Source organism: Coregonus clupeaformis, chromosome 2 (genome assembly GCF_020615455.1).
Source record: "Coregonus clupeaformis isolate EN_2021a chromosome 2, ASM2061545v1, whole genome shotgun sequence".
Taxonomy (NCBI): domain Eukaryota; kingdom Metazoa; phylum Chordata; class Actinopteri; order Salmoniformes; family Salmonidae; genus Coregonus; species Coregonus clupeaformis.
Window position 1 is genome coordinate 27,219,551 of NC_059193.1, and position 25,409 is coordinate 27,244,959.

The 25,409-nt window shown below is 44.3% G+C and overlaps 1 protein-coding gene and 1 long non-coding RNA gene across 6 annotated transcripts in view; one reads left to right on the forward strand and one right to left on the reverse strand.

Moving 5' to 3' along the window:
• LOC121532656 (testican-1) overlaps positions 1 to 25,409 on the forward strand; it is a 290,839-nt gene that overhangs the window by 14,104 nt on the left and 251,326 nt on the right. The window lies entirely within an intron of this gene.
• On the reverse strand, positions 17,351 to 19,148 carry LOC121532685. 2 transcript variants are annotated; one of them, XR_005994366.2, is made up of 3 exons: positions 18,636 to 19,148; positions 17,955 to 18,261; positions 17,351 to 17,854 (listed from the first exon to the last, which is right to left on the reverse strand). It is a non-coding gene; the product is annotated as an uncharacterized LOC121532685 (long non-coding RNA). The 2 variants fall into 2 exon arrangements; XR_005994363.2 differs by having other exon boundaries at positions 17,353 to 17,854; positions 17,955 to 18,207; positions 18,636 to 19,143.

The window sequence follows — 25,409 nt, forward strand, 5'->3', positions numbered from 1 at the left end:
TTTGTCTACCTGTCTAATGTCTACCTGTCTACCTGTCCATCTGTCTACCTGTCCATCTGTCTACCTGTCTATCTGTCTACCTGTCTATCTGTCTACCTGTCTAGTGTCTAGCTGTCTACCTGTCTAGTGTCTACCTGTATAGTGTCTATCTGTCTAGTGTCTACCTGTCTACCTGTCTAGTCTCTACCTGTCTAATGTCTACCTGTCTAGTGTCTACCTGTCTACCTGTCTAGTGTCTAATGTCTACCTGTCTTCCTTTCTAGTGTCTACCTGTCTAGTGTCTACCTGTCTAGTGTCTACCTGTCTAGTGTCTACCTGTCTAGTGTCTACCTGTCTAGTGTCTACCTGTCTACCTGTCTAGTGTCTACCTGTCTAGTGTCTACCTGTCTGTCTACCCCTCTAGTGTCTACCCCTCTAGTGTCTAATGTCTACCTGTCTAGTGTCTAGTGTCTAATGTCTACCTGTCTACCCGTCTAGTGTCTACCCGTCTAGTGTCTACCCGTCTAGTGTCTACCCGTCTAGTGTCTACCTGTCTACCTGTCTAGTGTCTACCTGTCTAGTGTCTACCTGTCTGTCTACCCCTCTAGTGTCTACCCCTCTAGTGTCTACCTGTCTATCTGTCTACCTGTCTAGTGTCTACCTGTCTAGTGTCTACCTGTCTAGTGTCTACCTGTCTGTCTACCTGTCTACCTGTCTAATGTCTACCCCTCTAGTGTCTACCTGTCTAGTGTCTACCTGTCTACCTGTCTAATGTCTACCCCTCTAGTGTCTACCTGTCTAATGTCTACCCCTCTAGTGTCTACCTGTCTATCTGTCTAGTGTCTACCTGTCTACCTGTCTAATGTCTACCCCTCTAGTGTCTACCTGTCTAATGTCTACCCCTCTAGTGTCTACCTGTCTAATGTCTACCCCTCTAGTGTCTACCTGTCTACCTGTCTAATGTCTACTCCTCTAGTGTCTACCTGTCTACCTGTCTACCTGTCTAGTGTCTATCTGTCTAGTGTATATCTGTCTACCTGTCTAGTGTCTACCTGTCTACCTGTCTAGTGTCTACCTGTCTAATGTCTACCTGTCCAGTGTCTACCTGTCTAGTGTCTACCTGTCTAGTGTCTACCTGTCTACCTGTCTAGTGTCTACCCCTCTAGTGTAGATCTGTCTAGTGTCTACCTGTCTAGTGTAGATCTGTCTAGTATCTACCTGTCTAGTGTCTACCTGTCTACCTGTCTAGTGTCTACCTGTCTAGTGTCTACCTGTCTAGTGTATATCTGTCTAGTGTCTACCTGTCTAGTGTCTACCTGTCTGTCTACCTGTCTACCTGTCTAATGTCTACCCCTCTAGTGTCTACCTGTCTAGTGTCTACCTGTCTACCTGTCTAATGTCTACCCCTCTAGTGTCTACCTGTCTACCTGTCTAATGTCTACCCCTCTAGTGTCTACCTGTCTATCTGTCTAGTGTCTACCTGTCTATCTGTCTAGTGTCTACCTGTCTACCTGTCTAATGTCTACCCCTCTAGTGTCTACCTGTCTAATGTCTACCCCTCTAGTGTCTACCTGTCTACCTGTCTAATGTCTACTCCTCTAGTGTCTACCTGTCTACCTGTCTAGTGTCTACCTGTCTACCTGTCTAGTGTCTATCTGTCTAGTGTATATCTGTCTACCTGTCTAGTGTCTACCTGTCTACCTGTCTAGTGTCTACCTGTCTAATGTCTACCTGTCCACCTGTCTAGTGTCTACCTGTCTAGTGTCTACCTGTCTACCTGTCTAGTGTCTACCTGTCTAATGTCTACCTGTCCAGTGTCTACCTGTCTTCCTTTCTAGTGTCTACCTGTCTAGTGTCTACCTGTCTAGTGTCTACCTGTCTACCTGTCTAGTGTCTACCCCTCTAGTGTAGATCTGTATAGTGTCTACCTGTCTAGTGTAGATCTGTCTAGTATCTACCTGTCTACCTGTCTAGTGTCTACCTGTCTACCTGTCTATCTGTCTAGTGTCCTCCTGTCTAGTGTCTACCTGTCTACCTGTCTAGTGTCTACCTGTCTACCTGTCTATCTGTCTAGTGTCCTCCTGTCTAGTGTCTACCTGTCTACCTGTCTAGTGTATATCTGTCTAGTGTCTACCTGTCTAGTGTCTACCTTTCTATCTGTCTAGTGTCCTCCTGTCTAGTGTCTACCTGTCTACCTGTCTAGTGTATATCTGTCTAGTGTCTACCTGTCTAGTGTCTACCTGTTTACCTGTCTAGTGTCTACCTGTCTACCTGCCTATCTGTCTAGTGTCTACCTGTCTAAATACTACTTGTCTAGTGTCTACCTGTGTAGTGTCTACCCCTCTAGTGTCTACCCCTCTAGTGTCTACCTGTCTAGTGTCTACCCCTCTAGTGTCTACCTGTCTAGTGTCTACCCCTCTAGTGTCTACCTGTCTAGTGTCTACCCCTCTAGTGTTTACCTGTCTAGTGTCTACCTGTTTACCTGTCTAGTGTCTACCTGTCTACCTGCCTATCTGTCTAGTGTCTACCTGTCTAAATACTACTTGTCTAGTGTCTACCTGTCTACCTGTGTAGTGTCTACCCCTCTAGTGTCTACCCCTCTAGTGTCTACCTGTCTAGTGTCTACCCCTCTAGTGTCTACCTGTCTAGTGTCTACCTGTCTAGTGTCTACGTGTCTACCTGACTAGTGTCTAGTGTCTACCTGTCTAGTGTCTACCTGTCTACCTGTCTACCTGTCTAGTGTCTACCTGTCTAGTGTCTACCTATCTAGCTGTATGTCTGCTGTTATTTATTATAGCTGTCTCTAGAATCCAGATCTCTAACCTCTCCAGCTAGACTGAGTTCACTCTGTGCTCTGTTGTGTTGTTCTCTTGGGGAGGAGAAGGATACAGTCATTTACAGTGAGGGGAAAAAAGTATTTGATCCCCTGCTGATTTTGTACGTTTGCCCACTGACAAAGAAATGATCAGTCTATAATTTTAATGGTAGGTTTATTTGAACAGTAAGAGACAGAATAACTACAAAATAATCCAGAAAAACGCATGTCAAAAATGTTATAAATTGATTTGCATTTTAATGAGGGAAATAAGTATTTGACCCCCTCTCAATCAGAAAGATTTCTGGCTCCCAGGTGTCTTTTATACAGGTAACGAGCTGAGATTAGGAGCACACTCTTAAAGGGAGTGCTCCTAATCTCAGTTTGTTACCTGTATAAAAGACACCTGTCCACAGAAGCAATCAATCAATCAGATTCCAAACTCTCCACCATGGCCAAGACCAAAGAGCTCTCCAAGGATGTCAGGGACAAGATTATAGACCTACACAAGGCTGGAATGGGCTACATGCAAATGGAAGAAATACAAAATAACTGTCAATCTCCCTCGGCCTGGGGCTCCATGCAAGATCTCACCTCGTGGAGTTGCAATTATCATGAGAACGGTGAGGAATCAGCCCAGAACTACATGGGAGGATATTGTCAATAATCTCAAGGCAGCTGGGACCATAGTCACCAAGAAAACAATTGGTAACACACTACGCTGTGAAGGACTGAAATCCTGCAGCGCCCGCAAGGTCCCACCTGCTCAAGAAAGCACATATACAGGCCCGTCTGAAGTTTGCCAATGAACATCTGAATGATTCAGAGGAGAACTGGGTGAAAGTGTTGTGGTCAGATGAGACCAAAATCGAGCTCTTTGGCATCAACTCAACTCGCCGTGTTTGGAGGAGGAGGAATGCTGCCCAAGACCCTAAGAACACCATCCCCACCGTCAAACATGGAGGTGGAAACATTATGCTTTGGGGGTGTTTTTCTGCTAAGGGGACAGGACAACTTCACAGCATCAAAGGGACGAATTGACGGGGCCATGTACCGTCAAATCTTGGGTGAGAACCTCCTTCCCTCAGCCAGGGCATTGAAAATGGGTTGTGGATGGGTATTCCAGCATGACAATGACCCAAAACACATGGCCAAGGCAACAAAGGAGTGACTCAAGAAGAAGCACATTAAGGTCCTGGAGTGGCCTAGCCAGTCTCCAGACCTTAATCCCATAGAAAATCTGTGGAGGGTGCTGAAGGTTCGAGTTGCCAAACGTCAGGCTCGAAACCTTAATGACTTGGAGAAGATCTGCAAAGAGGAGTGGGACAAAATCCCTCCTTAGATGTGTGCAAACCTAGTGGCCAACTACAAGAAACGTCTGACTTCTGTGATTGCCAACAAGGGTTTTGCCACCAAGTACTAAGTCATGTTTTGCAGAGGGGTCAAATACTTATTTCCCTCATTAAAATGCAAATCAATTTATAACATTTTTGACATGCGTTTTTCTGGATTTTATGTTGTTATTCTGTCTCTCACTGTTCAAATAAACCTACCATTAAAATTATAGACTGATCATTTCTTTGTCAGTGGGCAAACGTACAAAATCAGCAGGGGATCAAATACTTTTTTCCCTCACTGTATCTGTTTATCTGCAGGACTGACACACAGCACAGCCTGATCCACAGTACTGTCTGTCTGCAGACTTCTTAACTAACTAAATAGCTTGTTACTGTATAATACTGTAGGTGGAAGCAAATGCCACCATGGAGACCCATCCAGTCCTCTTGCGGAAGGAAGAGGAGGAAAGATGACGAGAGGAGATTAAGAAAAAAGAGGAGAAAGGAACAGTTGAAAAGAGAGTAGGAAAGGAGATGAGGAAAAAACAGGAGAGACAAAAGGGGGAATAAAGAAGGAAAGGTCATTTGATATAATATTGGGCCCCAGATGGGGTCAGGCAGGGTTTTAATTCTCCTGTGGTCCTCCACAGTAGTGGTTCCCAACCTTTTTTCCTTAGAGCCCCCCCCTACTGGTATCTAAGAAAAGCTGAGCCCCCCCCCCAACAATAATAAAGTTATTCATTCCAAATCTTTATTGGCATCAATTATAGTTTTTCTTTCCTTTTCTCTTTGGTTTGCCCTGGTTATCTTTGTGTATAATCAACTGTAGGCCTATACACACACATTGTTACCAAAATAATAATCATGATTCATTATCAGTGTAATAAGTGATTAACAGCAGATCTCCCTCAGACCAATTAACTGAAAGGGGGCAGTTTGTTGCATACACACATGCACATCATGTGAACACTGGTTTTGACACAGCTATAATGTCTGTGTTATAAAAATAACAATAAGTAACAATAACAAACAGTACGTTACAATCAATAACTTGTTCCTTCCTTAAAAAACTAATGGCCACCTTGGGCCTGCATACCTCTGACCAGGGATGGGATGTCAGGTGTGATGCTAGTGACAGCCAGCCTAAAGTCCTGGTGGACATGGAGCCTGTTACAGGCTTTTTATTTTTATTGTTCCAAGCGCGCTGAAGGCCGTCTCAGACAGGTACGTAGTGCTGAATGGTAGAATAACCCTTGTAGCTGCGTGTTTGGCAAGTCTGTGTGCAACAGCGTGTCCTTTGACAATCCAAAACTTTTTGTATCCGTTCTCGTGGAAATATTTATTTGACATAGAATCGGCTTGAAGGTCAGCAAGCTCATCTTCACAGCCAAGGTATTCCACATCCTCGAGACTGCAAATATAAGGGTCCATCACCCACGATTCCTTTGATAAGTATTCGTCAACATCGGCAAAACTGGATTTAATTTCCTCCCGAAGCATGTTCATGTGCCTGGTAAAGTCAGTGTGTAAAGACGCAGGCACAGTGCCACCAGACTGTTCCATCAGCAGTGGAAATTGTTGTAGCTCCCCTTTTGACATTTTTCCAACTCTGTACTCCAGTTTCCGCACAACAGCGTCGAGAGAGTTTTTGCACTGCATGTCGTTTGATTCAGGACCCTGCATCCGCTTGTTTGTCTCACTTTATCCACCACCTCTGGGCCACACAGCCTCTCTACAAATTTCAGGCAGGCGGGTTTGATTAGCTGCTCTCCAATATTGTGCGGCTTTTTAGCATTGGCAATTAATAGCGAACGCTCAAATGATGCCTTCGTGGCTCTGTGTAAATCACTGCCTGCTCTTTCAAATGATGTCTGTGGATCTTTTTGATAGTGCCAACTGCTTCTTCCTCTCAAAAAAATCCTGACCTTCACTAATAGTCTCCTGGTGTTTTTTTTCCTGGTGTTGTTGCATTTTGCTTGGCTTCATGCTGTCATTAGCTGGCTTCTCGCCACAAATGACACATTCTGTCCGAGTCCTGTCCTTCAATAAAACCGAAGTTAAGATAACTCTCGAGATATAGCCTTACTTTCTTTTTTGATGATGAGTCATCAGCACTTTTACGTTTCTTAGACATGTTGTTTTATTCATAAAATGGTGATGCTCTGACTGCAGGAAAAACGAGCTGCTAGCTGAAACTGATTGAGCGCGGGTCATTGACGTGCACACCTTTTTCCGGGGAATTACCTCTTTTACATTTCTCTGCCATTATTGTTATTTTTTAGATTGGCCTTGGCATTGCAAGCATATGATCTTTAATAACACTTTAAAATTTATTAATTTTACAATTAAATTATAGTGTAACATTTTATGCATGTTTGACCTCAAAGCAAATGAGATCACGCGCCCCAGGTTGGGAACCACTGCTCCACAGTACAGCTCCCTGCATTGGACAATCTTCCCCTGCTAGTCTGACATACGCTATGCCACGTCTCTGTCGCTGGGCTGGCTGGGTCAATCTGTCACACCTCACGCCTGCCTGCCTGGTTTGCTGTCTATAAATACCCAGCAGGAAGGAACCAGGAACCAGCAGCTACCAACGCTCCACTGTCGCAGAACTTCATCCACCCAGAGTAGACACACACACACACACACACACACACACACACACACACACACACACACACACACACACACACACACACACACACACACACACATCACACACACACACATACATACATACACACACACACACAGACAGATCCATCTTTTGTGTTTGTATGTGAAAGAGAGAGTTGAAGAGTGTGTGAAGCAGCCTACAGATTGTTGTGTGTGTGTGTCAGGCAGTTGAGCGTCTCCTCTCTCTTCTCGCAAGTGCTTGTCGTCAGAGCCTCTCTGTGGTAATGGTAACAGAAAGCCTGTCGTCAGAGCCTCTCTGTGGTAATTGTAACAGAAAGCCTGTCGTCAGAGCCACTCTGTGGTAATGGTAACAGAAAGCCTGTCATCAGCGCCTCTCTGTGGTAATGGTAACAGAAAGCCTGTCATCAGCGCCTCTCTGTGGTAATGGTAACAGAAAGCCTGTCGTCAGAGCCTCTCTGTGGTAATGGTAACAGAAAGCCTGTCGTCAGCGCCTCTCTGTGGTAATGGTAACGGAAAGCCTGTCGTCAGCGCCTCTCTGTGGTAATGGTAACAGAAAGCCTGTCGTCAGAGCCTCTCTGTGGTAATGGTAATGGTAAGCCTGTCGTCAGAGCCTCTCTGTGGTAATGGTAACGGAAAGCCTGTCGTCAGAGCCTCTCTGTGGTAATTGTAACAGAAAGCCTATCATCAGAGCCTCTCTGTGGTAATGGTAACGGAAAGCCTGTCGTCAGAGCCTCTCTGTGGTAATTGTAACAGAAAGCCTGTCATCAGAGCCTCTCTGTGGTAATGGTAAGCCTGTCGTCAGAGCCTCTCTGTGGTAATGGTAACAGAAAGCCTGTTGTCAGAGCCTCTCTGTGGTAATGGTAACAGAAAGCCTGTTGTCAGAGCCTCTCTGTGGTAATGGTAACAGAAAGCCTGTCGTCAGAGCCTCTCTGGTAATGATAACAGAAAGCCTGTCATCAGAGCCTCTCTGTGGTAATGGTAACGGAAAGCCTGTCGTCAGAGCCTCTCTGTGGTAATTGTAACAGAAAGCCTGTCATCAGAGCCTCTCTGTGGTAATGGTAAGTGATTACAGCTTTGCTGGAGGTAGTTGGCAGTGTTGCTACTTCAGGGTAGTTTGAGTAGTAGTCGGTAACAACAATGTGACTTTTGCCATTGCAGTCAAAAAGGTTAACTCCAACTTTGTAGTAGGGTCGGTTGGGTACTGGATGAGGCATTAGAGGCTCTGCTTGCTGCTTTGGCCTGTAGGTCAAACACAGTTCACATGAAGCAGTGGTCTGGCTGATTTCCTGGTTCATTCTTGGCCAATACATTACTTCTCGTGCTCGTCGTTTGCAGTTTTCCTCACCCAAGTGGCCCTCGTGTATTTTCTGTAGCATTTCTTTGCGTAGTGTCATGGGAATGTTGCCTTTGAACACTATGTCATCCACAACAGTGAGCTCTGCTCTGCACATCCAATAATCCTGTATTCTCTTTGGACAGTAGTTTTTTTGTGCATGCCATCCTATCAATATTGTTTCTTTCAACTCTGTCATTGTTTGGTCAGCTGCAGTCTCTCTTTTGATCTGCGTCATTCTCTCAGAAGATACAGGAAGTGATGCTACGATCATGTCGACGTAGGCATGAATCTCAGTGTTTTTCTGTGTGTCGGCGCTCTCTTTCTTGTCGACTGCTCGAGAAAGAGTGTCGGCGGCAAACTTTCCCGGGGTGTAGGTCATCTTCACAACATACTTTTGCAGTCTGATCAACATTCTCTGGATTCTTATTGGACAATCATTCAGTGGCTTAGACATGATTGACACCAATGGTTTGTGGTCGGTTTCTACTTGGAAGGCTTGTCCGTAGACGTATTGGTGAAATATTTCGCACGCGTTTGTGCTCGCCAGTAGTTCTTTCTCTATTTGTGCATACCTTGTTTCTGCGCCTGTCAAGGCTCTGGAGGCATAAGCGACGGGTTGCCATGTGTCGTCATGCTGTTGCAGAAGAACTGCTCCCAGGCCAAACTGTGCAGAAATCCTTGTGCTTTTCTCTGGATCATAGAACCTGAGCACTGGCTCTTCCGTGATTGTCTTCTTTAGGTTTTTGAAGCAGTTTTCCTGCTCATGGGACCATTCCCATTAGTTTTTCTGTTCCAGAAGACATCTGAGTGGAGCAGACTGTGCTGACAGTTGAGGTATGAACTTTGCAAGGTAGGTGATCATGCCCATGAAGCGTCTCACGTCTTCCTTGTTCTTCGGGTGCTCCATGTTGTTGATGGATGATGTTTTCCTCGGGTCTGGTTTGACTCCATCCTCTGAAAGTACGTCTCCCACGAAGGTAAGTGTTTTCACACCAAACTCGCATTTGTCCTTGTTTAGTTTCAGGTTGACTTTCCATGTCAGGTCCATCGCTTCGTGTTCTTCTTTTGTGGACCCCCAAACGATGATGTCGTCCATCATGTTCTCTACTCCTGGAATGTGCTATAATATCATGTGAATTGTCTTGTGGTAGACCTCTGGCGCTGAGAGAATCCCATATAGTAGACCAGGGTTCTTCAATTCCGGTCCTGGAGGGCCGAAACACCTCTGTTTTTCATCCTCTCCTTCTAATCAGGGGCTAATTCAGACCTGGGACACCAGGTGAGTGCAATTAACTACCAGGTAGAAATAAAAAACAGAAGTGTTTCGGCCCTCCAGGACCGGAATTGAAGAACCCTGTGGTAGACGAAGAAATCTGTACCTGCCCTCAGGTGTGTTGAATTCGCATAGCCTTGAGCTTGCATCATCTAGCTTCATTTGCCAGAATCCTGATGAGGCATCAAGCTTACTGAACCACTTTGCTCCAGCAAACTGCGACATTATCTCTTCTCTGGTTGGCAACTTGAAATGCCCTCGTTTGGTAGCTTTGTTGAGAGCTCTTGGGTCTAGACATATCCTGAGATCGCCGTTCTTTTTCACCACAATAACCAGTGAGCTTACCCGATCTGTAGGTTCATCCATTTTTATGATGACGTCCATCTTTTCCATGCATCTAAGTTCCTCCTTGAGCTTTTTCCTCAGTGCAAATGGAACTTTTCTGCACGCATGCACAACTGGAGTAATTTTGTCATCAGTACATATTTTGTGTTCTCCAGGTAAACATCCGAGACCCTCAAACACGTCCTGGTACTCAGCCAGTAGCGATTCTTGGTCATTTTCAGTATGTGGTGTGTTGAGGGAGCCAGGACACCCTTGATACAATTCAGTATTCGACGTCCATCCATGTCTGAGGACGTCGGGAGATTATGTGGAAACAGTGAGCGCTGTTACCTTCAAGTAGGTTTCGATTTTGCTTGGGCATTGTGGACGCGGATGTTGGTGGGCGTAAGCATCTGCCTCTGGCGCCAAGCATCTGCCTCAGGTGCCAAAGGTTGCATGTTCAAATCCAGCAATAGAAAGTTGTTTAATATATATATTTTAAGCCTATCCCAAACCTTAACCCTTACCTTAACCATTCGGAGTTAATACCTAACCTTAAGATTTCGGAGTTAATACCTAACCTTAAAAAGTTGGCGTTAATGCCTAAACTTAACCTTAAACACTTCAAAATTTTACGTTTGGAACAACTTTGAGATTTGATGTTTGAGAACATCTAATTCTGACTTGAGACTGAGAGCTGGTTGTGTTGAGGTCATTGTGTGTTGTGTGTTATTGTTGTTTGTGCAATTGGAAGGGGAATGTATGGCTTCTCAAGGATTCAGAAGAGGCTATTGGTGTGTGTATGTTGTATTGTTATGTGTGTGATAGTGTGACGGTGACTCCAGGGTTCTGGCATGTCTAAGCTAATCCTCTTGACCGCTTCCAACTCCTCCCCCAGGGCTCAGCCGCCAGCCAATCAAAGAGTAGGATTTAATCACATCCAAAATAGGGTCCATTCCGTGCACACACACACACACACATACATAAACACACACGCACATACACTCGTCTTCTTTAGGAGTGCATATTCCCCCATCGCCAATGGATTACCTTCATGTAAGGAAAGGCTTGGCTGAGCATCTATCATTCTTTCTTATCGCTCTCCTCCCTCTTTCACTCTTTCCCCTCCCTTCTTAACTCCCTGTCCCTAGCATTCCCTCCCAACACATCCTTCCCCTAAATCTCTCTCCATTTCTCCCTCAACTATCTTTCCTCCATCTCTCTACTTCATCTTTATTTTTCTCCCCCTCACTCCCTACATCTTCTCCCCTCTCTCTTTCCCTCCCCATCTCTCTCTCTCTCTTGTCCTCTCCCTCTCTCTCTGATGAAAGCTGCTGGTCTGACAAATCGTTTCAATCATCACTACTGATGAAATGCCCTCCCTGTCATACAGCTCTGCTGCTGATCTCTCTCGCTCTCGCTCCCTCACTCTGTCTCTCTCTCCCCTTCCCTCTTCATTCCTCCACCTTCTCTCTCAGTTCCTCCCCCTTCTCTCTCTGTTCCTCTCTGTTCCTCCCCCTTCTCTCTCTTCGTTCCTCCCCCTTCTCTCTCTGTTCCTCTCTGTTCCGCCCCCTTCTCTCTCTTCGTTCCTCCCCCTTCTCTCTCTTCGTTCCTCCCCCTTCTCTCCCTTTGTTCTTCCCCCTTCTCTCTCTTCGTTCTTCCCCCTTCTCTCGCTTTGTTCTTCCCCCTTCTTTCTCTGTTCCTCCCCTTCTCTCTCTTCGTTCCCCCTTCTCTCTCTTCATTCTTCCCCCTTCTCTCTCTTCATTCTTCCCCCTTCTCTCTCTTCATTCTTCCCCCTTCTCTCTCTACGTTCCTCCCCCTTCTCTCTATGTTCCTCCCCCTTCTCTCTCTCTGTTCCTCCCCCTTCTCTCTTCGCTCCTCCTACTTCTCTCTCTTTGTTCTTCCCCCTTCTCTCTCTTCGTTCCTCCCCCTTCTCTCGCTTCATTCCTCCCCCTTCTCTCGCTTCGTTCCTCCCCCTTCTCTCTCTTCGTTCCTCCCCCTTCTCTCTTTGTGCCTCCCCCTTCTCTCTTTGTTCCTCCCCCTTCTCTCTCTTTGTTCTTCCCCCTTCTCTCTGTTCCTCCCCCTTCTCTCTCTCTTCGTTCTTCCCCCTTCTCTCTCTATTCCTCCCCCTTCTCCCTCTCCCTCTCAGTCTCTGAACTCTATTGACTCGGATCCCTGAAAAATGCTGATTTAGAATCTTCACAGGGAACAGCTGTGTGTGTGAGTGTGTGTGTGTGTGTAATTGAGAGAGCAAGATAGTGTATGATAACAGGTGGAAAATCTGCACATCTCCGCATCTTCCATGTAGGACACATCTCTCTATCTTCCAAGTAGGACACATCTCTCTATCCTCCAAGTAGGACACATCTCTCTATCCTCCAAGTAGGACACATCTCTCTAGCCTCCAAGTAGGAAACATCTCTCTATCCTCCATGTAGGACACATCTCTCTATCCTCCATGTAGGACACATCTCTCTATCCTCCAAGTAGGACACATCTCTCTATCCTCCAAGTAGGACACATCCCTCCATGTAGGACCCATCTCTCTATCCTCCAAGTAGGACACATCTCTCTATCCTCCAAGTAGGACACATCCCTCTATCCTCCTTGTAGGACACATCTCTCTATGTAGGACACCTCTCTCTATCCTCCTGTAGGACCCATCTCTCTATCCTCCAAGTAGGACACATCTCTCTATCCTCCAAGTAGGACACATCCCTCTATCCTCCTTGTAGGACCCATCTCTCTATCCTCCATGTAGGACACATCTCTCTATCCTCCATGTAGGACACATCTCTCTATCCTCCATGTAGGACACATCTCTCTATCCTCCATGTAGGACACATCTCTCTAGCCTCCATGTAGGACACATCTCTCTATCCTCCATGTAGGACACATCTCTCTATCCTCCATGTAGGACACATCTCTCTAGCCTCCATGTAGGACACATCTCTCTATCCTCCATGTAGGACACATCTCTCTATCCTCCATGTAGGACACATCTCTCTATCCTCCATGTAGGACACATCTCTCTAGCCTCCATGTAGGACACATCTCTCTATCCTCCATGTAGGACACATCTCTCTATCCTCCATGTAGGACACATCTCTCTATCCTCCATGTAGGACACATCTCTCTATCCTCCATGTAGGACACATCTCTCTATCCTCCATGTAGGACACATCTCTCTATCCTCCATGTAGGACACATCTCTCTATCCTCCATGTAGGACACATCTCTCTATCCTCCATGTAGGGACACATCTCTCTATCCTCCATGTAGGACACATCTCTCTAGCCTCCATGTAGGACACATCTCTCTAGCCTCCATGTAGGACACATCTCTCTATCCTCCATGTAGGACACATCTCTCTATCCTCCATGTAGGACACATCTCTCTATCCTCCATATAGGACACATCTCTCTATCCTCCATGTAGGACACATCTCTCTATCCTCCATGTAGGACACATCTCTCTATCCTCCATGTAGGACACATCTCTCTATCCTCCATGTAGGACACATCTCTCTATCCTCCATGTAGGACACATCTCTCTATCCTCCATGTAGGACACATCTCTCTATCCTCCATGTAGGACACATCTCTCTAGCCTCCATGTAGGACACATCTCTCTATCCTCCATGTAGGACACATCTCTCTATCCTCCTTGTAGGACACATGCTAATGTAGAGAATACACATCTTTATTCACAATCACCTACACAAACACACACACACACAACAGGGTTTCGCACAAGGCAGTAGGCTAAGCGCAAATGTTCGTTCCATAATGCAATTAGCGGGAAAACACCATTGTCAAAAGGGCACCGCAAATGCGAGTGGTTTCATGAGACGGAGATAAAAATATCTGTTAGAAATTTAGAAACAACTAGCATGGGTTGCTAATATGACTAGGATTGTGCCTTTGGCTACTGGACAATGAAAGAAAGTTTATATAAAATAATTGCCTCCACGGATATGGTCTGATTTTGGCTAGGCTACTTTGAAGCAGGGTAAGACATGCCTCATAATATGTAGTAAAACGTTCAGGTTTCAAGCAATTAAGTATATGTTTTCAAAATGCGTACTGCCTCCAGCTCATTGCACAAGTGGTGTGTGACGCGCTGATGAAGCCTGCCTTCCGTTGCCTATGCATTTGCTGTTTGAGATGCTGTAGCAGCAGCTCTCCCGCTGTCTGACAGATTTTCTGCTCAAAGGCTCTGTATCTGTATGCTGTAGGCGTGTGATAAATAAGATATAACCTATAGACCCATACGCATGACCAGTCAAATGTATTTCCATTGGCTGGTATTTCCATCAATTAAGAGGCTAAAAAGCATTATTTCGCAATGGGATTTCTTCTTCTTCTCCCAGACAATTTGCCAGCAGCAATTGTATTTATCGGCTTTTCAATTTTTGGATCGGCCAAAAGCTGGCTATTACCGGCTAACGGAAACCCTGACACACGCACGCACACACGCACACACACACACACACACACACACACAGTCTTGTACAGCTAACCTTGTGGGGACACAGAATTCAGTCCCATTCAAAATCCTATTTTCCCTAACACCTGACCCTAACCCTAACCTTAACCCTATCCCTAACCTTAACCCAAAAACCTAACCCTAAACCTAACCCTAGCTCCTAACCCTAAACCTAATTCTAACCCTAACACTAATTCTAACCTTAACCCTAAACCTCCTACAAATAGCATTTGACCTCGTGGGGACCAACAAAATATCCCCAGTTGGTCAAATGTTTTACTATTCTTGTGGGGATTTATGGTCCCCACAAGAATAGTTAAACACATCCACACACACACGCACGTACGCTCTCACACACACACACACACACACACACACACACACACACACACACACACACACACACACACACACACACACACACACACACACAGACACTGACATCTAAAAGGTCAAAGTTTCTACCCTGAGGCACCCTGTGTGATCGATCAGTCAATTTACAGGGTCTAGCAGCTGATATGGGAGCCTTGATGTGATCAATAAACAACTGAAAAGCCAGGATGACACACACACACACACACAAGGAGGACAAAGAGGTCAAATCCCAGACAAAGTCGGGTGACTGTATAAGCAGCTCAGGAGAGAGAGAGAGAAAGAGAGAGATAGAGATGGGAGGGGGATAAGGAGGGTGAATGAGGAAAGGCTGAAACAGAGAGGAGATAATAGAGGGACTGTGTAGGTTTTGGAGACAGAAGACAGGAAAAAGGAGAAAAAAGGGACATAGAGATGGGAGAATAGAGGGAACTTGGGTCTTTGTCTGTCCTATGGCCTTGTTTCACAGCTCTGAGCTACAAGGATAAAGGGATGGTGGGATTGATGGAAGGATAGGAGAGATGTGCATGTATGTCTTATTTATTTTATCCTCTGCCAAACCTGTTGGACATATCCAGATATGAATAAATATCTGTTATTATTAGGGTTGAGCGATTAACCGAAATGTCCAATGTTGGTAATTTTTTTTGAATTACATTACATTGTTTTTTTTTCTTCTGTGAGCTCCTTGCGCACATTGTACAGTTACTCTAGCGATAAGTCAGATCCAGCCTCAACTGTGTGATGTAGTAGGGAGTTGTAGTTTCCAACAGGCCAATATTCTACATATTTTAGCGCATAAAACGTGGTAGTTAACTACAATGACCGGTCTGGTTTTTTTTCCGCCTGCTACGGAAGAGACAAAAAAGCGAGATCTTGAGGGGATATAGAGAGCAGCTGTTGCTTCGTGAGGCATCCCTACCTGAAAATACATGATCAAAGTGATTGATAGTTGGTATTCAGCAGTCATTAAAGTATGCCTTATTTACTTTGAAGAACTACAAAATGGTTGTTTTGGCAGACAGCATAGGCAGCAGCTCTATAGAGATGAGATGATGACTTGCAATGAAATAATAAAGTCATCAAATAAAACAAAGTAATATTCACAACAACTGAAATATTTTATTAAAGTAATGTGAATAAATTATGGTTAATAATACTAGGCAGTCAGTACCATCATGGGACTTTTATTAATTGTTTTATTCTGTGTTACAGCATTCAACCCAAATAATCGAACCGAAACTGGACCGACCTCAAAAAGCACTAATCACTCAGCACTAGTTATTATAGCAAACAAGCTTGTTGCCGAACGCCCAATGCTCTGTCCAGCATACATAAACCATAGAGCTCTCTCCATCCTTAAGGACTGCAGTACAGTGAGTCTGTTTGTCTATCTGGCTCTGGACTGCTTCTCTCCTAAACTGTAGATAGATTAGCCTGTATTGGTGTGTGTTGTATTTGTGTGTGTGTATTAGTGTGTGTATTGGTGTGTGTGTGAGAGAGTGTTAGAATTTGTTCTAAATAGAACAGATCTGCAGGATTTCTCATGTCTGTGCGCTTCAGAGAGTTGGAATAGTAGTAAGGTAATCACACAAGCGCACACTCATCACACACAGGTTTCTCTTAAACACTCTGTATATGTCGCTTTATGAGAATTTCTAACTTTTCTCTGTCTCTAAGTAGCTTCCATAGACTCACCAGATGCATTTCAGCAACTGTAGAATGAGTTGTTATGGACTAGGAGCCAGAGAGTTAGAGTTTCTCTCTGCAGGAAAAGCACTTAACCTCAGTGCCCCTTGTCTAACCACTAGCCATTAACAACCCCTCAACAATACCACACCATGTGCACTACAGTTGTATAATGCTGGATAGATCAGCTGCTTCTTTGAGTCCATCTATCATATAAATGGTCAATGCCCATAGCTAGTGTTGGATAGCTGCTGTATGCTAATGACTGCTTGAGAGCATCATTAAAGACATGCTCCGGTACCTTGGCGACTAAAACAATATATAATAATATGCCATTTAGCAGACGCTTTTATCCAAAGCGACTTAGTCATGTGTGCATACATTTTTATGTATGGGTGGTCCCGGGGATCGAACCCACTACCCTGGCGTTACAAGGGCCGTGCTCTACCAATTGAGCTACAGAGGAGCACATATTTTTAAAGTTCCCCCTTTGGGCTGGATGTGCAGTTCATACATGCAGAATGATTGTCTTAACTCAATTAGGAGAGAGAGAGAGAGTTATATGGCTTTGGCATGCTATGCTTCTCAATGTGTGTGGTATACAGTACCTACTCATTCAAGGGTTTACTATTTTCTACATTGTATAGTGAAGACAAACTATGAAATAATACATATGGAATCATGTAGTAAGCAGGTTGGACGTACTGCCAAATTCTGTAATATGACATTGGAGGTGGCTTATGGTAGAGACATGAATGTTCAATTATCTGCCAACAGCTCTGGTGGACATTCCTGCAGTCAGCATGCCAATTGCATGCTCCCTCAAAACTTGAGACATCTGTGGCGTTGTGACAAAACTGCACATTTTAGTGGTCTTTTATTGTCCCCAGCACAAGGTGCACCTTTGTAATGATCATGCTGTTTAATCAGCTTCTTGATATGCTACACCGGTCAGGTGAATGGATTATCTTGGCAAAGGAGAAATGCTCACTAACAGGGATGTAAACAAATGTGTACACAGAATTTGAGAGAAATAAGCTTCTTGTGCGTATGGAACATTTCTGCCCTCTTATTTCAGTTCATGAAACATGGGACCAACACTTTAAATGTTGCGTTTATATTTTTGTTCAGAGTAGAAGAAAGTCTGCGGCACAGAGCTCTTCTGTACATTGTCAGCACTTGATGTTCAAATAGAATGCATTGAAACACCTTGTATTGAGATGCCAACAGAGCTTTTTCAGCACACAAATAAACCTTTATTCTTGCTTCTGAAAGTAAACCACAATACAACAGTGTCTGCGGAGAACAGACATGTAAACAATAATTGTCAAATATAAAGTGTCAAGAGTGTAGATACAAATACTTACGAGCAATATAAATAATTTGGAACAATAGTAAAACAGTGTCTGTTATGAACAAAAGTGTCTATGGAATAAAAGGAAAGTGTCTGACTCCTGAGGTGTCTGAACAACAACAGAACAAGTCGTTCGGTCCATGTCCTCTTCTTCAAGTGATGCAGGAATTCATGCAGCTGGTGGTAGTATTCCTCCCGGAGTTTTGGCGAGAGTTCATCCATGAAATCAGCTATAGGTGCAAGGACCCTGTGGAGAGGAGGAGAAGAGGGGGGGAATTAAAGTTGAGCAGGAAAAAGGACAACAGAACAAAGGAAAGGGGATCAGAGTAAAATGTTTATTTATTTACCTCTGGGCCAAGCTGGTGGCTCGGTGCCTGATGTTCTCCAGATCTTCAGATACTGTATGTCTTCAGTCATTTGCATTGCCTTTGTGAGTGATGTGTCAAGGGCTGAATCTGCAGCTCTTTTCTCCCTTCTTCTCACACCCCTGCTACTACTACTGCTGCTCTGTGGCATCGGTGAGGAGAAAGCCAGTGGAGAAGGTCTTGGAGGTGGGCCCAGGATAGAGCTTCCCAGGTCCTGCATGAAGAACAGGCAGTCCTGCGGCGCAGAGAAAAAAAAACAGGTGCTGTCTCCATTCTCTGGTGTTTGTGCCTTGAAAATAAAAAAGTACGCATCCAAAACGTGAATGAACATCATATCATTAACCGAGACTACAATGTTGCACACGTTTGAGCAGAGTTTAGTAGGCCTGGCATAGCTACTCAACTCTTCTCAAACGTTTGCAACATTTTGACTAGTTGGATCTTGCTACCAAACTTTGACTTTGGTGTTACCAATGTGGGAAGCTTATGATTTTCTTTTTGATCAAAAGTTGTAAAGATCTTTAGTTTAGTTGGTGGGCTTGCTTTCCCTGCATGAATATCCTGCTAGGTTAGCTTGCCACTAGCCAGCCAAGTAGCTGGCTAGTTTTTGTTAGCAAAACATGGCTACTCTTTTCGTCGACTACAATAGAAAATACAACATACCCCATCCTTTGGTGAAGACGGCATGTTGCTTTCAGTCTTCTGCTTCACGTGCCGAACAAGCCAGCAGCAACATTTCTGGAGTAGCTTTTCCACCGGCATCTCCACTGCGGCCCTTGTTTCTTTTCTTTGCCTTGATGAACTTGTCGCGAACCCTGCCCCACTTTTTCGAACAAGTGGTTGGGTCGGACCCCAGTGTCTCCGCAATCTCCCTCCATGAATTGGCATTTACATGCTGGTCTTTATATAATGCATGGCTAGAATCGTAGTGGTGAAGGTACTTCTGTACCTCCTCGGTCAATCGATGCTCCAAGTTGTTCAATCCACTGATTTTCAGGATGAATCACCAAGAAGCAGAAACCCGCGTCACCCCTACAGTTGACCAATCACGGACGAAGGGGTGTAGACTTCTGCAGGGAAAAAAATGGTGTGCCCGAACAGCCGTAAAAACCCTAACCGAACTCCAAAATGAACAAAAACGTCACAAAATGTTGTCATAAAATATGCACAAACTCTTCCGAACTGCACGAACTCTTCCGGCTGAGAGGCATGCGGCTGCCTTAATTAAAACATCATACCTTCACGCAGCTTGTTGACAAAACTGGCTCCAGAAGTGAACTATGGGAATACTTTGGTTACAGAGTAGATGATGAGAGACAGCCCTAAGCAAACGGTGTTACAAAGCCGTGCAGGGTAGGTTTAGTTCCAAAACGACATAAAAAACTATTTTACACATGACATTTGCATTGTAACGTTATTCTACTAGCAACTCAATTCGAATTACATGTTTTGAGTTACAATGACATTAACATATATTCAGCATGACATTTATGTGAGCATTATAGGGCGGCAGGTAGCTTAGTGGTTAAGAGCGTTGTGCCAGTAACCGAAAGGTCGCTGGTTCTAATCCCCGAACCGACTAGGTGAAAAATCTGTCGATGTGCCCTTGAGCAAGGCACTTAACCCTAATTGCTCCTGTAAGTCGCTCTGGATAAGAGCGTCTGCTAAATGACTAATTATTTAATTATTTATTATAATATGATTACAACCCCAAAGTAATGTGAAATACACTCATAACTTCCCTATGACAACAATACAGTTGAAGTCGGAAGTTTACATACACCTAAGCCAAATACATTTAAACTCCGTTTTTCACAATTCCTGACATTTAATGCTAGTAAAAATTCCCTGTTTTAGGTCGGTCCTCTGTAGCTCAGCTGGTAGAGCACGGCGCTTGTAACGCCAATGTAGTGGGTTCAATCCCTGGGACCACCCATACACAAAAAAATGTGATGCACACATGACTAAGTCGCTTTGGATAAAAGCATCTGCTAAATGGCATATTATTAGTTAGGATCACCACTTTATTTTAAGAATGTGAAATGTCAGAATAATAGTAGAGAGAGATTTATTTAAGCTTTTATTTCTTTCATCACATTCCCAGTGGATCAGAAGTTTACATACACTCAATTAGTATTTGGTAGCATTGTTTAACGTGCAACATTTTGGGTAGCCTTCCACAAGCTTCCCACAATAAGTTGGGTGAATTTTGGCCCATTCCTCCTGACAGTGCTGGTGTAACTGAGTCAAGTTTGTAGGCCTCCTTGCTCACACACGCTTTTTCAGTTCTGCCCACACAATTTCTATAGGATTGAGGTCAGGGCTTTGTGATGGCCACTCCAATACCTTGACTTTGTTGTCCTTAAGCCATTTTGCCACAACTTTGGAAGTATGCTTAGGGTCATTGTCCATTTGGAAGACCCATTTGCGACCAAGCTTTAACTTCCTGACTGATGTCTTGAGATGTTGCTTCAATATATCCACATAATTTTCCTTCCTCATGATGCCATCTATTTTGTGAAGTGCACCAGTCCCTCCTGCAGCAAAGCACCCCCACCGCATGATGCTGCCACCCCGTGCTTCACGGTAGGGATGGTGTTCTTCGGCTTGCAAGCAACCCCCTTTTTCCTCCAAACATAATGATGGTCATTATGGCCAAACAGTTCTATTTTTGTTTAATCAGATCAGAGGACATTTCTCCAAAAAGTACGATCTTTGTCCCGTACTATTGTTTGTACAGATGAACGTGGTACCTTCAGGCGTTTGGAAATTGCTCCCAAGGATGAACCAGACTTGTGGAGGTATACACATTTATTTCTGAGGTCTTGGCTGAATTCTTTTGATTTTCCCATGATGTCAAGTAAAGAGGCACTGAATTTGAAGGTAGGCCTTGAAATACATCCACAGGTACACCTCCAACTGACCCAAATGATGTCAATTATCCTATCAGAAGCTTCTAAAGCCATTACATAATTTTCTGGAATTTTCCAAGCTGTTTGAAGGCACAGTCAACTTAGTGTATATAAACTTCTGACCCACTGGAATTGTGATACAGTGAATTATAAGTGAAATAATCTGTCTGTAAACAATTGTTGGAAAAATTACTTGTGTCATGCACAAAGTAGAAGTCCTAACCGACTTGCCAAAACTATAGTTTAACAAGAAATGTGTGTAGTGGTTGAAAAACGAGTTTTAATGACTCCAAGCTAAGTGTATGTAAACTTCCAACTTCAACTGTATATTTAGACTACTTTGCTTTTGTCTGGACTTGCTAGCAGGGTCCGTGGTATCTGGGATCCTTGGGACGTCCCTACCCCATTGAAGTTGAAATTTAGAATGGTAAGGGTTATGGTTAGGGTAAGCGTAGGGGTTAAGGTTAGGGTTTAGGGTAGGGACGCCCCAAGGACCCTGGATTGCACTGACCTTGCTAGCAGTAACCAGCCAGCAGCCCTGAGCGGTGCATTGCACCCTGGGAGTTGAAATGCGCTCTGGGAATGCTGGCCCTCCTGTAGCTCAGTTGGTAGAGCATGGCGCTTGCAACACAAGGGTTGTGGGTTCGTTTCCCATGGGGGGCCAGTATGAAAAATGTATGCACTCACTAATTGTAAGTTGCTCTGGATAAGAGCGTCTGCAAAATGTCAATTGAATTGGATCACTGTGTAAAATCAATTGTAGAGACTATTGCAATATTGAAGCTTCAGAATGTCACGATCGTTGAGAGACGGGTCGGACCAAGGTGCAGCGTGAAAAGCGTAAATGTTTATTCACTCGATCGAGATGAGACGTCCAAAGGGCTAGACACATACCAACCTAACAAGATCCCACAACTAAGGTAGGCAAACAGGCTACTAAAGTATGATCCCCAATCAGAGACAACGAGCGACAGCTGCATCTGATTGGGAATCACACCAGGCCAAACATAGAAATACGAATACTACAATCCTAAACATAGAAATACTAACATAGATCCTCACGCCCTGACCAAACTAACTAAAGACGACCGGCCTCTCAAGGCCAGGGCGTGACACAGAAATAAGCTTCAAAGTGTTTTTTATGTCGTTTTGGAACTAAACTATTTATTTAATACATTACATTATTTAGCTGTAATGAATCTTAGGTCTAATACATGTAATTTGACACAATATTATGGCCATATATGAGCAAATCAACCCTGATATGTATCAAATTACATTAGAAAACAGTGTAGATGTAATTGTAAAATAATTTTGTATGCTCTGAGTCTCGTATGGTTTGGCATAAGGAAAATGTTAAGATATTTTTCTGTTATTTAATAAGGTGTTTTATTATTTGAAAGAAATTGAATATAGAATATAATATATTCTATTTGTTATTTTAGTTGTTCTACCAAAATAGACCAAAATATTAGTAATTCTGTGACTTAGCTAATACACTTTATTTTTTTGTTGTGGTATCGTTTTGGCATTGAGTATTGTGATACTAAACCTGGTATCGGTATCGAAGTCAAAATTCTGGTATCGGGAAAAAACACTTGTGGAAGTGAGCGTGCGTGTATTTGTGTATGTGTTGTGTGTGTTTGAGCATGCATGCGTGTATTTGTTGTGTGTGTGTGTGTGTGTGTGTGTGTGTGTGTGAGTGTGTTGTGGCAGATCTATGCAGGAATGATTTATGAATGTGTATTAGCTGTAGCAGTCTTGTTTGCCTCAGTGTGAGAGGCACAGTATTATGGTGTAATATGTCAATACAATTACCATTCACATGTGGACCGATGTGATTCCACACATGACACAGTTAGCCATAGGGAATTGGCTTCCAGAACAATACACTGCAGGAGTCATCAAAATGACTTTGGATGTGTCACCCAGACACAATTTACAATTGGTATAGTCATAAAGCGGGCTTCAGCTCCTCTCCTCTCCCAACCTCTCTCTCTCGCTCTCTTTCTCTCTCCCTCCTCTCTCTCTCTCTCTCTCTCTCTCTCTCTCTCTTGCTCTCTCTCTCGCTCTCTCTCTCTCTCTCTCTCCACCTCTCTTGCTCTCTCCCTCTCCCCTTCTCTTTTATTCTCCTTCACTCCCCCTCTTTCTCTCCTGCACCATAGCATTATTTACAACAGGTAGAGAGAGATCTTACCCTTCTTTCCTATTCTCTCTCTCTCTCTCTCTCGCTATCTCATTCTCTTGTTGTTTCATTCACTCTTTCAGCGTTTCCATCATATTTCTCAGTCTCTTAAGGGTGTGACATGTGAATATTCAGCCACGATATTAAGAGGAATAAATGAGGATTATCCACTCTTTCCTCCACCCCGTGATTGGCACACTCTTTCATCAGAGGAACTATCTCATTCTTCTGTTCTTTTGTTTCATCCATGATGCATGTGCCACAGAGCTGCATGTGACCCAGTCAGATTATCAAGGCCACTTGTCCCTGGCAATGACACACAGGGAGGTGCACGCACATTCACTGGCAGGCACGCAGGCAGGCACGCACACAATGACACTTCAGTGTAAATGCCAAGGTGAGACAGAGAGTGGTTCATACCTCATCGTTATTCTGTTCGTTTATCTACACACAACAATTATTCCACTCTTCTCTGTCCGCTATCTGTTACCACAGCACCCAAGGCCATGCTATTCAGCATCCCATAATGAGATCCGGAGGCCCTGTCAGTCATCCTCTTTCCTTCCTTCCCGCGCTCCACCCTTCCTTCCTTCCTTCCTTCCTTCCTTCCTTCCTTCCTTCCTTCCTTCCTTCCTTCCTTCCTTCCTGGTAGTTGAAAGTTGTGTTCTCTCTGGTTAGTTTGCCTATTTGAATTTGATAGAGATATACTACATATCATTACTGTTATTCACTCCACTTGAACCTGTCTGTACTACTACTGCTCTTCACACGTTCTCCACAAACTCTCTTTACTTTATCTCTCTCTCACTGGGGAAACAACTCTCCTACTCTATATTACTTTTGCTCAGCGGCAAATACTGTATAAGACAGCTACCCTCGGAGGAGTGTATCACTGTAAATATAAACCACTGCCTGCCTCTGGTTCTCTCTTTCACACTCCCACGGAGTCCCAGCCCTCTCTATCACTGTCAGCATCTGCCCTTCCCTCTCTCCTCCCTTCCCTCTCTCCTCCCTTCCCTCTCTCCTTCCTTCCCTCTCTCCTCCCTTCCCTCTCGCCTTCCTTCCTTCCTTCCTTCCTTCCTTCCTTCCTTCCTTCCTTCCTTCCTTCCTTCCTTCCTTCCTTCCTTCCTTCCTTCCTTCCTTCCTCCCTCCCTCCCTCCCTCCCTCCCTCCCTCCCTCCCTCCCTCTCTTGCTCTATCTTACTGTCTCTCTCTCTCTGTATCTACACTACATGACCAAAAGTATGTGGACAATGTCAGGGAAAAATTAACTTATTTACATGCTTTGTTGATTATATCTGTATGAATATTGATAGATCTCTTCCTATTGCTAGGGGATTTCTTAACTACCAATAAGGATGGTTCCCTCTAGCTCCCTGCAGCTGGTCTGGATGTATCGTCAAGGACATGGTGTGACTCGAGTTTAATGATAGTGTTATTAACAGAACAGACCTGTATTGTCTCCCGTTATCTTTGCTTCTGTTCAACTTGGTCACACGGTCAAGAGAAAGAGCCTCTGAGAGTGACCACAGTTTTTCAGTTCATCCTGTCTTTTACTATCTTCCAAGGTCACAGCTGTGTGGAGATATGAGGTGAAACGGAACTAACGTTATCACTTGTTTGTGCACTATGACCCGATACACATAGCCACAAGAAGAAGACAAAGTAGCTCCTGATCTGCCGGGGAGGGGTGGAACAAGCCATGACTAAGCATTTTTAGGTCCACTATATAAGATGTCAGCAGACCAGCTACATTATTGCTATAATTAATCGATATCAAATAAAGATTGATTGTTTGAAGAAATGACAAAGTCTCTCTCACTTGATTAGAATTTCCATGACAACACCTGCTCGTCGAACATCTCATTCCAAAATTATGGGCATTAAAATGGAATTGGTCCCCCGTTTGCTGCTATTCTGGGAAGGCTTTCCACTAGATGTTAGAACATTGCTGCAGGGACTTGCTTCCATTCAGCCACAAGATCATTCGTGAGGTTGGGCACTGATGTTGGGCGATTAGGCCTGGCTCGCAGTCGGCGTTCCAATTAATTCCAAAAGTGTTCTATTGGTTTGAGGTCAGGGCTCTGTGCAGGCCAGTCAAGTTCTTCCACACCGTTCTCGACAAACCATTTCTGTATGGACCTCGCATTATGCACGGGGGCATTTGTCATGCTGAAACAGGAAAGGGCCTTCCCCAAACTGTTGCCACAAAGTTAGAAGCACACGTCCGTCGGACTGCCAGATGGTGAAGCGTGATTCATCACTCCAGAGAACACGTTTCCACTGCTCCAGAGTCCAATGGTGGCGAGCTTTACACCACTCCAGCTGACGCTTGGCATTG